Source organism: Chionomys nivalis, chromosome 5, assembly GCF_950005125.1.
Source record: "Chionomys nivalis chromosome 5, mChiNiv1.1, whole genome shotgun sequence".
Lineage (NCBI taxonomy): Eukaryota > Metazoa > Chordata > Mammalia > Rodentia > Cricetidae > Chionomys > Chionomys nivalis.
Window position 1 is genome coordinate 109578580 of NC_080090.1, and position 15086 is coordinate 109593665.

A 15086-nucleotide genomic window follows, 5' to 3' on the forward strand; every position below is an offset into this window, starting at 1 on the left:
TTCTAGGTTTGACTCCAGCCCAGAACCTTTCTTTGAGATAGAAGAGACCTCTGCATGAAAGGACACCACCTCAGAACTTGGCTACAACACTCTCATTTTCTATTCCAGTTTTCTTTTGGCCTCAGCAATATCAGCCTCTCCACTCCCACCTGGGGAAGATAGCTCATAGGTTGGTCCCTCTGAATAGCCAGCCCTTCCCAGCACCATTTCCTGAACCCCTCTGCTTGCTCCTTCACACACCGTTTGCAGAACGTGGATTTCTTCCAGCAGGAATGGGCAGGAACTCTCTGAGAGCAGGATGGTGTGCAGACTCGGAGGTGCTGGGAAAGTGTTAAGGTGGGGTACATTACAAAGGATCGAATCCTGTGTCAATAGTAAATCCTGTCCCCACCAGTAAGGGACCAGTGCTTGATAAGTCAGTTAACTAGAAGTCAGTCCCCAGAAACAAACCCCGCTGGCAAACACGGAAGCTCTTGGACTTTTGGTGAGCCACAGTGGTACTTGGGAGATGAAGGGAAGTGGCCAAGGACGGCACAAACATGTGTGCTGTTCTGTTTTACTAAAAGAGAAAACACCCAACAGTACCCATAATGTGGTAAAAATGCAGAAGCACAGAGCAGCAGGGCCACGATCTGCCAGCGGCCATGGTGACAAAGAGCTGAAAAGCCTTCATTCAGCAACGCAAGTCCAGCTCAGAGCCTCCTGGAATTGGCCTGAGCCCCGTGGGACCCATGGGACCCGTGGGACCTGTGGGATCTGTGGGACTTGTGGGTGTTACATGTAAGAAATAACTGCCATAAACCACAAAGGCAACATTCCATATTCCCAAGTAAAGTAATGCACTCCCAACAGAGTTCATTAGTGAGTTTTTCTAAACCTTCATGCTCAGTAGTCCCCATTACAGACGCGAGTTCTATACAGTATCAGCCCCTCTGATGCCCTAAGCCAGTGGTTCTCAACATGGGGGTCTCAACCCCCACGGGGTCACATATCAGATATTTACATTATGATTCATAATATCATCCAGATTACAGCTATGAAGTAGCAACAGAATAATTTGCAGTTGGGGGACTCCACATCTGAGGAACTGACTAAAGGGTCACAGCATCAGGAAGATCGAGAAGCACTGCCTCGGACCACACCTGTACAGCCCTTTTCATTTTTCTTCTAGGGAAAAATGTTATTCTTGGCCATTAAATATTTCCTAGAGGTAAAAATCACGGTGCCCCCACTCCCTGCTGGTCCCCGAGCATCCACTACAGGCCAGAGATCCCAGCCAGTTGTCTCTCGTCTTTGTCATCTTCGTAGCGACCCTGTAAAGGAGGAATCTCATTGTGAAAACAAGATGAAATTTGAGGGTATTGATGTGGCTATCCTTGGGTCTCACTTCAAAATCACTAAGACTGACTTTCATATCTCAGCTCCCCAGGAGTCGAACGTGAATGATAAAACACCCCTCTACGTGTCCACAATGATGTCACAGTGATGTCAAGCACTGTCATTATGTTATGCTGTGAGGGGCTGATTTAAAACAGCAAGCACTGTTAGAGATGGGCAGTGTGGGTAAGGAAAACACATACACAAGAAGCTAAATCATAGCTGGGTGTGGCTGGGCTCACCTGTAGTTTCACCCATTTGGAGGCTGAAGCAGAGGATGGCATGGGCCCTGGAGTTCAAGGACTCGGCTTGAGGGGTGCATGTGTAAGGGACGTTGGTGCTGGTGATGGGCTGTGCAGATTCCTCCCACAGACCTTTCACAAAAGTTAGTTATTATTTTGTCCCCCTCACTCAGTTCAGAAGTTCATCTCTGCTGTGGAATACTCTTTTGTTTAAGGCTAACACAAAGAAGAAAAGTGAGTGCTGGGCATTGGACACCTGAGTGTGAGTAGAGGTCAGTCATGTTCGGTCTAGATTTGTCAACAGGGAAGGTCAGTAACAGAAGCCAGTGTGAGCAGTAGGATGGAGATGTGTGATTCCCCTCTGGATGCTGTGAATACCATTGGTTAATAAAGAAACTGTCTTGGGCCTGCACATGGAGTAGAGGTAGGTGGGGAAAACTAAATTGAATGCTGGGAGGAAGAAGGCAGAGTCAGAGAGAAGCCTTGTAGCCGCACCAGAGACCAGATGCTGGAACTTTAGCATCAATGTATTTGGCAAACTATCTTCTAAATGTGGCTAAGATCCCCTGAAGCTGGAGTTAAGGACAATGGCAAGCCACATGGAGGTTTTGAAAATGGAACCCTGGTTATCTGGAAGAGCCACCAGTGGTCTTAGCCACTGAATTATCTCTTCAGACCTAAAAGAAATTTTAAAAAATGACTTAGACTGGGTGGTAGTTCATGCCTTTAATCCCAGCACTTGGGAGGGAGACAGAGGCAGGCGGATCTCTGTGAGTTTGAGGTCAGCCTGGTCTACAAGAGCTAGTTCCAGGACAGGCACCAAAGCTACACAGAGAAACCTTGTCTTGAAAAACAGAAAACAAAACAAAACATTTAGAAGATAGTTTGCCAAGCGCATTGATGCTTAAAAGATAAGCCTTTGTCTGGGGTGTGCCGTCTCTCCTCTTCTCAACTCATCAGCAGCCCCTTTCTTGTTCAAGAGGTTCACAGTTCTGCATCCTCAGACTACTGCAAACAGTCTCTGAGAACCGTGGAGGATGGACGGCTGATGTCAACATGACCATACTCTATCTGAAGGCTTTAGAAAAGCACCAACTCCTCGACCGTCCTGATGGCCACCCAAACCCCTATGTAGCTCTCTGTCTCTATCACCACCACATCCCATGTGTGGGTTTCAGTGCCAAGACCCCCCTGTTTATTACAGGAACATCACTCAGGACCAAGAATTCCGACTAACAATAACATATCAAAACAAACAAATTTTTCATCCAAATATTTCCAGAAGGATCCAGAAAGAACCTAACCTCAAAACAATTAATTTCATGAAAGTAACTGCTATTAGACCATTAACTATGACAGCTCATTAAATATTGACTGCCAAGTCTTCCTTGCTATAAATATTTTATATAAATGACAGGGTGAAGTTCTTTTATAAATAATAACATCAGGAGAATTTGTAATTTTATTCATTAGTTTAAGCATTGCAGCTGGGATGGAAAAGGATCCTGGCAGTCAGGGGTCAAAGAGTGCCACAAAGTCTCTATAGGCTCAGCAGCTTACGGCCTCGCTCTAGGAAGAGGCTTCCCAGTGTAGCAGCGCTGCCCCTGCAGGGGAGGACTTTCCCAGCTAAGTTGTTACAGTTCTGCTCAGGTCCCCGGAAACTGTTACAGTCCTACTCTGCTCCAGCTCCGGTGAAAAGTTGCTACTATGCACCTCTCGATTCTGGCGAAAGAAGGCCTCACCCAGACCACATTCAACAGATTTATTAGGAGTAAAGAATCCAGGAGAGTGGTTGCCTTTGCCAGGGTAGAAAAATCAGCTGCCAACTGAGCAGGCACAGGGCTTATACAGGACTTCTTAGGGGTGAAGTTTTTCGAGGGTGAAGATTTTCAGGGTGTGAATTGATTAGATTTCAAACCCTGAGCTTGGACAAACTCAGAGATTGGCTGGATTTCGTGCTCAGGGATTGGTCAGTTTTGTGATCTGGGATTGGTTGGTTTTTATACTGACCTGGTTAAGGGCAGACTGTTTCTTTGGCTCTGGTTTCAGAGAAAAATGTTTTGTTCGCGGACCCTTTTTAACCCTGGAGTCTGGTTTCAGGACCAGGGTGTGTTCCTTTCACTGGCTTCGGTTTCAGGGCGAGGGTGGTTTTCTTTGGCTGGCCCCTTTACCCTACAATCAATGTCTAGAGATTAGAAAAAGACATTTAAATTATTTTTAAAGGTCATAGTTCAGAAGATTTTACAGGAAAAAGTAAAATAATTTAAATATTGGCTTTCAATTTCGTTTATGGGCTTATGAAAAGAATTTTCCAATATTGGGTCCATCTGTAAATTTTAACGAAATTCGTTCTTTCATGAAGTACTAATTACTTTCATTTTCTCAGTTTAATTAATTTATCTCTTAACAATCAATCTCAAATTGGTTAAAAACAGAATTTCTCTTCCAAATAGTGCCAATTTACTGCTTTGGTTTCCAGTCGAGTATGGTAACATCGCCATCTACTGGCAAATTTCAGAAACTACAACTTTTTATTCCCTAAATTCAAACAAGATTTCAAATTGTGGTTCCGTGAAAATTGTCTGGGCATAGTGGTGCAGGCCTTTAATCCCAGGACTCAGGAGGCAGAGGCAGGTGGATCTCTGAGTTCTAGGGCAACATGATCTACAAAGTGAGTTCCAGGACAGGAACACTGAGAGATGCAGGTTAGAAAACAAACTGGAAGAAAGTGGAACCCACAACTCTCGGCAAGGTATTAAACATTGTACAATGACATTCAATAGAAAAATCTGTGAGCTACGTGTGTGATTAAAATTTTAAAATGACCACATTTTTTTAAAAACTAGAAATGAATCCAGAAACTGAGCAGCTCACTACTAGGACGTTTCCCTGGCGTTTGAAAGGCACTGGGTGCCATCCCAGCCGTTTTCCTACTCCTCTTCCGCATTTTCCCTGAGCGTTAGGTATAGGGGTGGCATTGCAGACGTACTAACTTGGTCTGGGCCCCCACAGTCACTCATTCTCTGCATTTCCACCATTTTTGGATTCTCTGGCGCCTACAGAGGAGCTTCCTTGACGGGAGGTGAGAGGCACACCTCTGTGAGTATAAGGAGAAACATTTAGAATTCAGTTAGAAACCAAGCTGACTTAGGAAACTGGTAGATGGGTTCTACCCTGGGGTTCACGGCCTCACTGACCATGAATGAGTAGGCGGCTAGGTTTATAGAACCAGGCATGAATTTACATCCTTTTGAATCCAATTAGACAGCTATTGGATATCCTCCTAGATAAAAGTGCCAATAATTGCATCATTGGGGATATCTTGTCAGACTGGTCATTGTTATGGTTCGTGGGCTTTAAACTGCGTAGCACTATTGATTACTTCTCTCCTCTGCAGTCTGAACAGTGCCTTCCCATGTATGAGAACCAGCCTTCAGGGAGGAGTCTTTCATGACAGCTCCAGCTTGATGCCCCCAAGGCCCGTGTGGAGTATGTGGAGTCCTCACAGACTTGAGGATATAACCTGAAGTCACTGAAGAGGCCAGAAGGTAGAACTTGACCATGGTGGGCAGGGACAAGGCACTCCAGAGAGGGAATAGGATGGCAAAGGGGATGGAGGGTAACTCAGGGCCAGAGAGAGAGAAACAGCACTAAGAGTGCTTGAAAAGCCATAGGGAAATAAATTAATTTATAAGCTTACTTTAAAACACGTGTATGTAATATGTATGTGTGCATATGCTCATGTACATGAGCACACATACATGTAGCTTAAAAGGATCAAACTGTGTGATAATGCATCCTGTCCCAAGAGTCATAGGCTATCTAAAATAACCCCAATAACAGGCATGAGAATCCTCCCTTCAAGCTGTTGGTCAAGGGGGTCCAAGAAGCTCCTACAACAGTGTAGAAAGCTGCCATTACCTTGGCTGCCTCCCAGATGCTAGCGGTAAGGCCCTACTGTTGGGTGTCTTAGCCAACATGCTCCGCACCCTCCCACTCCCCTCAGCCTCCTATGCTGAACATCTTCTGGTTTGCCCATCTCAGTGTTGCTAAGTATACATACCCACAGCTCTGCCTATGCTTTGAGGAGCAAACGTAAGTCATGGCCAAGGCCGTTTAAAACGGGTGTTCTCCCTTCATCCAACAACTGATGGAAACAGATACAGAGATCTACAGCGAAGCATTGGCCCAAGCTACCAGAGACCAGTCCCAGAGAGGGAGGAGCGATACTATGAGGAAAGGGCTTAAGGCTATGACGGGGACACACACGGAAACAGCTGACCTGAGCTAGTGGGAGCTCACTGACTCTGGACTGACAGCATGGAACCTGCATAGGACCAATCCAGGCCCACTAAAAGTGGGAGACAGTTGTGAGTCTTGGGCAGTCTGTGGAGCCATTGACAGTGGGACCAGGATTTATCCCTAGTGCTTGAACTGGCATCTAGGTGCACATTCTCTTTGGAGGGCTACCCTGCTCAGCCTAGATATAGTGGGGAGAGCCTTTGTCTTGCCTCAATGAGAAGTGTCAAATTTTGTTGACTCCCCATGGGAAGCTTACTTTTCTGAGGAGTGAGTGAGTGGGGTGGGTGGGGGAGGGTGGGGCAGGAGGCGGGGAGGGAGAAGGAATGGGGATAGCTATGTAAAATGAGAAAAGACTGTACAAAATTCTTTTTTTTGAGACAGGGTTTAAAAATTCTTAATAAAAAGATAAAAAATTTAAGATGAATGTTCTTTGAACTGTTTGAGATGGAAGTGAAGTTTTTTACTGGAATAACACAGAAACTCTCAACATGTTAAAGCTGCATCCTAAAGACCATGGAGGATACTGAGAGGAGGAGACAGGATTCTTACAGAGGATGTTCTAGCTACTAATCCTTTGAGAATGAGAGAAGGGGGCTACATTTCAGGAAAATCTACCTGTGTACTTTAGCTATAAACGCCTCATTTATAGCAAATGCCAGCCCAAAATGTACTTGGTGACTAGATGTGACATATCCGTCTTTCAGAGGTATTTGTATGTGTGAATTGAGAGTTTTGAAGTAAGATGAACCTTGTTTGATTTTGGAGATAGCAGCAGTAAGAAAAACATGGATCTTGTGATCCAGTAAATGAGATAATTATAACTTGTTTGAGTATAATAAAGACAAAATGAACATGTTAGGCTACAAAGGAGGTGTAATCTGGAAATGCTTCCTTGAAGACGATTACACGAAGCCCACCTTTCATCGGAGAGCCTTGTAAGGGATATGTTGCCAAAGGGAAAGGTCAAAAGTGATAGAACACATGGTGATAGGAAGGGATGTAACGAGATGTTTGAACCTACAAAGGGCATCATGCATGGAACGCTATAAACTTCAGAAACCAGGTGTGCAAAACTGAGGCTTTCCGGTAATTGAATTAACTGGGGATACAGAGAAAAAAGCTATTATAAGAAGAATGTTACTGATGTGCAGCTTCAGCTCCAGATTCAGGATCATATTCCAAACACTGTTTTCCTGAATGTAAGCCCCCTAGTGGGTCCTCCCTTAGCTCCACCTGATGCCCACACATGTCCAGACATGGTCAGATGTTACTACTTCCATTGGAGGGTGGCTGTAACTCCTCACTCTGGGAGGAGTTCCTGTGAAGGTTGTGACATTTGGGGTCTCCTCCAGCTTTTAAGCCTCAGGTCTTGCCTCTTCTTGGATACTGAAACCTGAACAGAAGTTTTACTGGGTGTCTTTACTTCTGCTGTGAATTAGGCAAGGTTATCCAGAGAAAAGAGAACTGGGAGGATATGTGTGTGTGTGTGTGTGTGTATGTGTGTGTGTGTGTATGTATGCATGTATATATGATTCATTACAAGGACTCACAATCCATATGAAATGGGGATTCCAACAATGATGGCTGCCTGCATGCTGGAAAGACTGAAAAAATAGTACTCAGTACATAAAGCTACCGGGTGCGTCAGCAGTCCCAGTGTGTGCTAAAGTCCTGGAAAGTTCCTAGAAAGTCTCTAGTCTTCAGACCAGTGAAAGGCTGAAGAAGATGGATTGTGACATCAGGAATGGTGGGGTGCAGCAGCAGGAGAAGGAAGAGGAGAAAATAAAATGGATGGTGAGGAGGAAGAGGAACACACACACACACACACAAATGCTGCCCCCCACACACAGTTATCCTCAGGAGCAAGTTAGTAGCACTTATGCTCCTTCCCTAGGACCTCTTTAATTCTTGGTTTCCCCCCAGAAGGTGTCATATACCGAGTGGAAGGTCTTCCAAGTCAATTCTTCCTGGATGTACCCCCATGTGTCTCTTAGTTCATTCCAGATCCTGTTAAGATCAACGTTTGCCTCCTGTCACCCCAGACCCAACCTTCAAGGTGGATTAGGTGACTCTCACACTAAATCTCATCTTTTATCTCCTGTCTAAGCCTTTCTCTTTCATTAAATCATAGTCTGTCACTCTGTTGGTGTGGGGTGGGATTTGGGAGACCCACATCTTCTCTACCATCCTCCTTTCTGTTTTTTTTTTCTGCTTAACATTTTTGTTGCCAATTCTGGCCATGGCACGGCTAATGGGAGAGACTGTGAATGTAAATGAAGGCTGCACAAGGAGTGTGGAAACATCTAATAATACACATCACCAAGCACAGTCTCTGTGCACAAGAGAATTGGATCCTAAAAGAGCTTGGAGTGTGGGCAGAGGACAGCTGGTGTGTGTGTGTGTGTGTGTGTGTGTGTGTGTGTGCATGAGAGAGAGAGAGAGAGAGAGAGAGAGAGAGAGAGAGAGAGAGAGAGAGAGGACCAGGATGAGGACAGGAGCAGGGGAGGAGCAGTCAGGTTCAGGGGTCTGCACCTGGAGTGTTTGGGAGTCAGAAACTGAGCCCATGGGAGCTGAGCCAATGGAGGTGGCACAGCTGGAAGTTTGAGGATACAGAGCAAATACGATTTAACCTTCTGCTCTTTTGATGATTTGTATTACAAGTATAAAAATTAATTTTTATTGTTTTACCATTTATTCAATTAAGAGTATTGAGGAGGGTGGAGTGATGGAGGGAGAGTATTGACAGAGATGACTTTGTTGGGGGCCATTGTGGGGGTCGATGTGGATGCCTGGTCCTTGTAATCTATGATGGTGCAACTTGAGGCCCACACCACAAGAGGGAGCAGATGCCTAGCAATGTCAGGGACCAGAGGCTGGACAGTCCAGAGACCTAGATAGACCCCAACATGACTGCTCAAAAGAAAACATCAATGAAAAGGTTTCTAATGATATTCAGGTATACTTAGATCAGAGCCTATGCCAATCGTCATCAGAAAGGAAACTTCATCCAACAGCTAATGGGAGCAGGTACAGAGATTCACAGTCAAACATTAGGCACAGAGTGGGAAATCCACAGATGCGGGGAGGAGGGGGGCTCATAGGAGCCAGAGGGATGGAGGATACCAGGAGAATGTGGCCCACAGAATTAACTAAGCAGGGCTCATAGGGGCCCACAGAGACAGAGGTGACAACCACAGACCCTATATGGGTCTGAGCTAGGTCCTCTGCATCCATGTTATAGTTGTGTTTCTGGGTGTTCTTGTGGGACTCCTAACAGTGGGATTGGGGGCATCTTTGACCCTTTTGCCTGCTCTAGCCTTGATATGGTGTGATCAGTTGATATCCCCGTGAGATTTGCTCTTTTCTGAAGGGAAGAGGGGAAGGTGTGGATATGGGGGAGAGAAGGGTAGGAGGCAGCTGGGAGGAGAGAAGGGGGGAAAACTTGGACAGAATATAATGTATGAGAGAAGAACAAATTTTTAAAAGAGAGATTTATATACATTTCTCAAAAAAGAGTATTAAGGTTGAAAACACATTACTTACTTTAATTATTGAGTAGTAGTTCTTTTAACTTTGAATAAATGCCTAGACATTTAGTAATACAAAGCATTAAAGCACATGATACCTTAAAGGAATCTTACTGTGCCCTTCCCCGCCTTGTCTGATCGGTCAACCTGAGTAATTTCTCTAAAAGTGCTGTCAGAATGAGATAGCAATTATGTCACTGGCAATAAATAACTAGGGAGTCATGACTGAGCCGGAGTTAAAAAGAGTCCCCACAGAAACATGTTCTGTTTCTGGTTCCATGAGCTGTAAATGTATCTCTGAAAATGCATGTACTTGTACTTTATTACTTAGCGCAACATAAAATGTATCCCTGAGGTAGGGTCCATATCATGATGACAGATTCAAGTATTTGCCATTCATTCCTCAAAGGTACGATTCAGTAACCTGAGGTGGCCCAAGGACCTGCAATACAAGCCGTTTTAGCTGCCCCACAAGCTTTCCTCTATTTTTCTCTGAGTGTGAGCTCATCCTTTTGAGCCAAGGTTCCCTGAAGATAGAGTATAGGCCTCATGTAACAGAGGAACTCTCCCCTAGACACCAGCCTTCTGAGAACTGCGTGGTGGGGCGTGTCATGGCGGGGCGTGTCATGGCGGGGCGTGTTAGCCTTACCATTTGGGGGACAAACTCCACTTGGAACTGTGCCCAGTCCCTGGGCAGAGAATCTGTTCAATTCCATTTGTATTTTTCTGCCAAATGTCCTGTCTGGTGAGGAAATCAATGAACTTTTTAGAAGTTTTATGGGGCTGAATTTGACAGAGTGAGAGAGGAAGGAATGTCTAGAAAAAGAGAGGCACAAATCCTCACTGCTTAAAACTATTAGAAAGAAATATCTTTAGGTAAAGTAACATATCCTATGGAATATTTTAAAATGTGTTACTTAACAACTATTACATATAACAAACTAAAATACCTATGATGGTTCATCAACTAAATAAAACTTAATTCCAGACTACATATATATATATATATAAAATCAAACATGAAAAAAGATTTGAACTCTTTTTTTCTTCTCCCATCCACTCCTCAGAGAGAGTAAGGCTTTCCAGGGGAGTCAACAAGGCAACAAAGTCTGTCACATCACTTTGAGGCAGCTCCAAGGCCCGCTCCCCTGTATCTAGGCTGAGCAAGGTATCCCTCCAAAAGAACAGGCTTAAAAAAGTCTGTTGAACTCCTTGATAAAAATATTTCATTTATTTTATTTATGCATACATGTTTGTATCTGTGTGTGGGTATGTACAAATAAGTGTAGGTGCCCATGGAGGTCAGAAGAGGATGTCAGGTCCCTTGGAGCTGGAGTTACAGGTGATTGTGAGCTGCTCAGTGTGGGTGTTGGCAATCAAACTGAGGTTTTCTGGGGGAGCAGTTATCACTCTTGACCACTGAGTCCTCTCCCCAGCCCATATTTCTGATTCTTAAGCAAACAAAAATTAGTACTGTGGATGCGTACAAATAAATTTTAAATTAGTGAAGTTGTGATAAATGAAAATCCGTGGCCTATTAGTAATGTGATTGTGGCTTAAACAGTACAGTGGCAGTTGTCCCAAGGTTTCTGAAAGGGCAGGAGGGGTCAGCCTATCTGCCCCGAACTGTGTGAATTCAAGGAGCTGCAGCACGTACTCTATTGATGATAGACTTGGACAATAGTAACTGATGATGTCACCAGAGCCAGGCCAATCAGAACAATGCTGTGAGGTCTTTCTGCTTGGAGCTGGAAGAAGGTATTTTGGTATCTCTGATGACAGGCGCGATGATGAGAGACTGATGTTGTGAGGTCCACACCCTCTTCTAAAATATGTCTAATTATCCGTTGTGATGATTTTTGTGATCAGGTTACTCCCAGCTTAACTGAGAAGAGCATCTTCGTGCTGACTTCTGTGTCCTTTTCACCTCTAATGACCAAGATCAAAAACACTGATGACAACTTATGCTGGAGAAGATGTGGAATACAGGGAACACTCCTGCATTGCTGGTTGGAGTGCAAACTGGTACAACCCCTTTGGATATCAGTATGACGATGTTTCAGAAAATTAGGAAACAACCTTCCTCAAGCCCCAGCAATACTACTTTTGGGTATCTACCCAAAGGATGCTCCGTCACACCACAAGGACATTTTCTGAACTATTTTCATAACATCAGTATTTGTACTAGTCAGAACCTGGAAACAACCTAAATTTTCCTCAACAGAAGAATGGATAAAAAAGATGTGGTACATTTACACAATGGAGTACTACACAGTGAAGAAAAATAATGACATCTTGAAATTTGCAGGCAAATGAAAGGATATTTAAAATATCATATTGAGTGAGGTAATGCAGATACAGAAAGACAAATTTAATATGTATGCACTCATAGGTGGCTTTTAGACATAAAACAAAGAAAAACCAGCCTACAATTCACAATCCCAGAGAACCTAGACAACAAAGAGGACTCTAAGAGAGACATACATTGATTTAATCTACTTGGGAAGTAGAAAAAGACAAGATCTCCTGAGTAAATTGGGAGCATGGGGATCATGGGTGAAGGTAGAAGTTTAGTGGGAAGAAGGGAAAGGAATGAAGAAAAATATATAGCTTAATAAAAACAATAAAAAGATTACAATGTTTACCTTTATAGTGGCATAAACCTTTTATATACATAAGGGTAATAAAAATTATTATTGACAACACCAAGAAGATTCAAAAGAAATGGAGGAATGGTGTGACTAAAATGATTGCTAAGTCATTAAGGGCACTGGCCTCTCCTCCAGAGGCCCTGAGTTCAGTTTCCAGAACTCATGTTGATCTTCCTGGAGCTCCAGCTCCATGAGATCTGATGCTCTGTTTTGGCCTCTGTGGGTATTCACATGCATATGAAATTTACTTACACACACACACACACAAATAATAATAATAATAATAATCTTTAAAAAGACAAAAACGGTAGAGAGGAACAAGGAGGAAGAAATTGAATGTAAGAGACTTGTTAAGGATGGGATGGTCAAGAACATTTTTTTTTTAATTACAACACTATTTGGCCTATTAGCTCTGGATTTTTATTAACTAACTCGTACATCTTAAATTAACCTATTTCTATTAATTTATATATATATATATTTTATTTTTTTTTATTGAAAAAAAAAATTTCCGCCTCCTCCCCGCCTCCCATTTCCCTCCCGCTCCTGCCGCCCCTCTCCCCCTCCCCCCACTCCTCTTCTCCTCCCTCTCCAGTCCCAAGAGCAGTCAGGGTTCCCTGCTCTTTGGAAAGTCCAAGGTTCCCCCTCCTCCATCCAGGTCTAGGAAGGTGCACATCCAAACTGTCTAGGCTCCCACAAAGCCAGAACATGAAGTAAGATCAAAACCCTGTGCCATTGTCCTTGGCCTCTCGTCAGCTCTCATTGTCCACCATGTTCAGAGAGTCCGGTTTTATCCCATGCTTTTTCAGTCACAGTCCAGCTGGCCTTGGTGAGCTCCCAATAGATCGGTCCCACTGTCTCAGTGGGTGGGTGCACCCTTCGTGGTCCTGACTTCCTTGCTCATGTTCTCCCTCCTTCTGCTCCTCATTAGGGCCTTGGGAGCTCAGTCCGGTGCTCCAGTGTGGGTCTCTGTCTCTATCTACATCCATCGCTAGATGAAGGTTCTATGGTGATATGCAATATATTCATCAGTATGGCTATAGGATAGGTTCATTTCAGGTTCCCTATCCTCAGGTGCCCAAGGAACTAACTGGGGACATTGCCCTGGGCACCTGGTAGCCACTCCAAGTTCAAGTCTCTTGCCAACCCTTAGGTGGCTCCCTTAACTAAGATATGAGTTTCCCTGCTCCCCTATCCAACCTTCCTTTATCCCCAATCATCCTGTTTCCCCAAGTTTCCCTCATCCTCTCCTTCACACTTTTCTCTCCCCATATCCCCTTACCCCCCATCCCACCCCACCCCCAAGATTCCAATTTTTTGCCTGGCAATCTTGTCTATTTCCCATAGCCAGGAGGATAACTATATGTTTTTCCTTGGGTTTACCCTCTTGTTTAGCTTCTTTAGGATCACAAAATATAGATTCAGTGGCCCCTACCCATGGCTAGAAACCAATTATGAGTGAGTACATCCCATGATCTTCTTTTTGGGTCTGGGTTACCTCACTCAGGATAGTATTTTCTATTTCCATCCATTTGCATGCAAAATTGAAGAAGTCATTGTTTTTTACCGCAGAGTAGTACTCTAATGTGTATATATTCCACACTTTCTTCACCCATTCTTCCATTGAAGGACATCTAGGTTGCTTCCAGGTTCTGGCTATTACAAATAATGTTGCTATGAACATAGTTGAACAAATGCTTTTTTCATATGATAAGGCATCTCTTGGGTATATTCCCAAGAGTGCTATTGCTGGGTCCAGGGGTAGGTTGATCCCAATTTTTCTGAGAAACGGCCACACTGCTTTCCAAAGTGGTTGCACAAGTTTGCAGTCCCACCAGCAATGGATGAGGGTACCCCTTTCTCCACAACCTCTCCAACAAAGGCTATCCTTGGTGTTTTTGATTTTAGCCATTCTGACAGGTGTAAGATGATATCTCAAAGTTGTTTTGATTTGCATTTCTCTGATCGCTAAAGAGGTTGAGCATGACCTTAAGTGCCTTTTGGCCATTTGAACTTCTTCTGTTGAGAATTCTCTGTTCAGTTCATTGCCCCATTTTTTAATTGGGTTAATTATCATTTTAACGTCTAGTTTCTTGAGTTCTTTATATATTTTGGATATCAGACCTTTGTCTGTTGTGGGGTTGGTGAAGATCTTCTCCCAGTCAGTAGGCTGCCTTTTTGTCTTAGTGACAGTGTCCTTTGCTTTACAGAAGCTTCTCAGTTTCAGGAGGTCCCATTTATTCAATGTTGCCCTTAATGTCTGTGCTGCTGGGGTTATACATAGGAAGCGATCTCCTGTGTCCATATGTTGTAGGGTACTTCCCATTTTCTCTTCTATCAGGTTCAGTGTGTTCAGATTGATATTGAGGTCTTTGATCCATTTGGACTTGAGTTTTGTGCATGGTGATAGATATGGGTCTATTTTCATTCTTCTACAGGCACCATTTGTTGAAGATGCTTTCTTTCATTGTATACTTTTAGCTCCTTTATCTAAAATGAGATGTTCATAGGTTTGTGGGTTAAAATCCGGGTCTTCTATATGATTCCATTGGTCGACTTCTCTGTTTTTATGCCAGTACCACGCTGTTTTCATTACTGTAGCTCTGTAATAGAGTTTGAAGTCAGGGATGGCAATGCCTCCAGAAGTTCCTTTATTGTATAAGACTATTTTGCCTATCCTGGGTTTTTTGTTTTTCCATATAAAGTTGATTAATGTCCTCTCAAGATCTGTGAAGAATTTTGATGGGACCTTGATGGGGATTGCATTGAATCTATAAATTGCCTTTGGTAGAATTGCCATTTTTACTATGTTGATCCTCCCAATCCAAGAGTAAGGGAGATTCTTCCATTTTCTGGTATCCTCTTCAATTTCTTTCTTCAATGCCTTAAAGTTCTTGTCAAATAGATCTTTCACTTCCTTGGTTAGAGTTACCCCAAGATACATTATGCTGTTTGTGGCTATCGTGAAAGGTTATGATTCTCTTATT